Source organism: Bradysia coprophila (assembly GCF_014529535.1).
Source record: "Bradysia coprophila strain Holo2 chromosome IV unlocalized genomic scaffold, BU_Bcop_v1 contig_5, whole genome shotgun sequence".
NCBI classification, from domain to species: Eukaryota; Metazoa; Arthropoda; class Insecta; order Diptera; family Sciaridae; genus Bradysia; species Bradysia coprophila.
This window is the reverse complement of record NW_023503374.1, coordinates 7,515,936-7,518,959: the sequence shown is the minus strand read 5'-3', so window position 1 is coordinate 7,518,959 and position 3,024 is coordinate 7,515,936. Positions and strand designations below refer to the sequence as shown.

Below are 3,024 nucleotides of genomic sequence, written 5' to 3'. Positions count from 1 at the left end.
TATTCTTTATTAAATAAACTCTCCATAAATAAATTTGCAACCTAAGTTTCTATGAATCAGACAATTTCTAAAGCCGTGCACAACCACTCCTTGACATGAGCTCCTGAGGACATTGAACCTCGATCAGATCGAAAGTAGGATTGTCAGCATTTTTGAACCATTGGAAACGCCACTTGCATCTGAAGTAAATGGAAACAAATACAACGTTTTCTTCGGTCACATGGTGCCTGTATAACTCACCCATCTCTGATTTGCCAAGGAAGTTGGTCACATTCTTGTTCACTGCGTACACCACCATATTGATCTATATAATTAGATGTTTTTCAGAATGACAGAAATAAAATTTAAAAACCTCCCCATCCGTTAACAGGAGCTCCCCATTGAGTTGAACACCCATTGAAGAGACCGACTCCACCTCCTGGTATTTGAAGATCGAAATGATTTCCTGTTAAAAAGCAAAAAAATTAACACTCCCGTTTGTGGCTCCACGACCCTCTTCTCTTACCGATTGTGTCAAATCTTCGCCAGTGTTTGTCACTTGTATCACCATTTTCTTTCCAACAACTGGACTGGTAGTGAATATCCATTGGAAGCATTTGCAACATAGGTCAGCTTCCGTTTTGCCAGCCATGCGGGCTGCGGCGAATCCATAGGACAAATCATTGTTTATTGCCCATGGTTGGTTATTGTTGCATGTAAAGGCGCCTACACAAGATTGAAGATGCTGAATTATAGAAATACTATATTTGACAAAGAGAACCCAATCCTATACCTCCACCACCACATCCGCTCTGTACATTCGAATCAGACAACACGCTGTAATCATCACGGGAACACGTTGATACTGGCTTTGTAACGGATCCTTTCCACTCCAGGAGCAAGATGGCTGAGAATGGAACATGTTATTATAAATTGACGATAGAAGTCACTCAATAATATGAACTACCTTGCAACAATCCCAATAACGTGTAGAACGTCCTTTCAAAACATTTCCAACAGGCGCAGTGTTACCTGAACTCATTACTCCACATACGGCACCGGAATCGTATTTCGGAACAGCTTCGCTCTTAGACGCACCATCCTTTTTCATCCAGCACGTACCACCGTTGTAATTGGTCCAAGTGAAGTGAGTGCAACCCGGTGTCGATGCGCATTTACCCCCACACACTTCTCCTCTGGTTTGTGCATTTGTTAAGTCCTTACCGTAAAAATCACACCACAGTTCCCAGTTATTTCCATTCCAGTCAATGCCGTGGGTGAATTTTATTACAACCAATACAAATGTTAGGACAGAGTACATTTTCAGGTCAAAATAGCTTTGTAATTTTAATTCAATGTAATTTTTATTTCGTCGAAGTACAAATGTTACTTGTTCTGCTATTCTCTCGATGAGAGTTTGTTCTATAAATTTTTAAAAAGTTTTTCCTCCTTTTATACGATTGTTGTATTTGTACAGTTCGCAACTGAAAGTCTATGTACACCATATGTTTGAAGCGTGTGTCGAATTCAAGGTTGAATTGCACATTATTTAATTTTCTTCTCGTTATAAGACGCTACACTATAACGGCTATAGGTACGGTTGGTATTTCGCATGGACTATTGTCGATTTCACCGGGAGCTTGTGTAATTTACAGACACCCTTATATTTAACATGATCGTTTGTGGATTTTGGAATTCGAGGTGTGGATTACTCCGACGGACCATCGGCGACGGTAACAATAAGTATTTAAATAAATATATAAAAATCTACCAGCTCCATCAGATTCGTCAATGAATTCGGGTTGTTTTCGACATAACCAACCTTCTCCTCAAACCATTGCGCAAGTCCTTACGTCGTTACGTCTTTACTTACAATATTATATAACTGATAACTGATTTAAATTAGAAAACGTATCTACAAATAGCTACTCCTAATGAACCTAACTATATATGTCTAACGTCTCATACATGTTTGTTCGCATTCTGCACTTTGTTTTAGAAAAAAATCAAGTTTGAATTCGGGGTGTGATCTCGAGTTAAATATACAGAATCTAATGGGAGTTGCTAGAATTATTATAGAGTTAATAACGAATTCCTTAAAGGAAACGATTTTGGATTTATTCGCCAACAGCATTCCGCCTGTTCACATTAATTATTGAATCACGAAGTATAACATGCCCCATTCAATAAACGTGCCTCTAGTTTTGTCAAACGCTGCAGTCCTATATCAAATATATATGCAAATATTCTAAAGAAAACGCATAGCACACAACTGTGCTTTTTCATGGCTTATTTTATTCGAAAGTAAATATTAATGTCGTATTTTTACTAATTATTCATCACATGTCATCCATGACTATCATGGATGATAAGTAAGTGTGTTGTTCAGACAATGATGTGTTTCTAAGAAAGAGAAATAATGCAGAGAAAAATAAAAATTAGATTTATGATTTTCAGAAAGTGTTCTTAGAATTGGTATAAGATATGATGTTGAGGAAGTGTTCTTAGAATTGGTATAAGATATGACAGCAGTAGCCAAAGTCACCATTATCCAATTAATTTTTTCAAAACAAGCATTTATTTACATTAGTAAGTCAACCATACACTGGCAGTCTGACGTAGAAGTTAATAAAAGTTTATAGCGTAAAAGCTAAGAGATATTCTAAAGATTATTTCGAAACTAATCAGCCAACTTTCCACACAAAAGCTCAACTAGGCCCCACCTCTTAGGTCTTGACTGACTAAATTTTTCAATAATTTCAGTCTTAGTTTTCGTACTATTTTCAAATAAGCTGGTGTCACAAAAGATCACAAAATTATTGTCACATGAAAAAGCGATGTCTCTTCTATTTTACTCAAATTTAACGCATTCACTTGAAATGTGCCGAATACTGACATTTTGCTAAACCCTAAATGTCAGCCCTTTCAAGTGAGGGCAATTTTCTGAAGAAACAAAAAGAGCTTTGAGTTGAAGGTCCAGCCAAGGGTCCAGCGAGCGATGTTTTACTCTTCATATGAGTCTCCTAAAAAGCCAAATCAGTTGAA

At 37.1% G+C, this 3,024-nt stretch overlaps 1 pseudogene; it reads right to left on the bottom strand.

Annotated features, from left to right (window-relative positions):
• LOC119071996 lies at nucleotides 1-1,382 on the bottom strand (annotated as a pseudogene).
• Nucleotides 1,383-3,024: the final 1,642 nt, after the last annotated feature.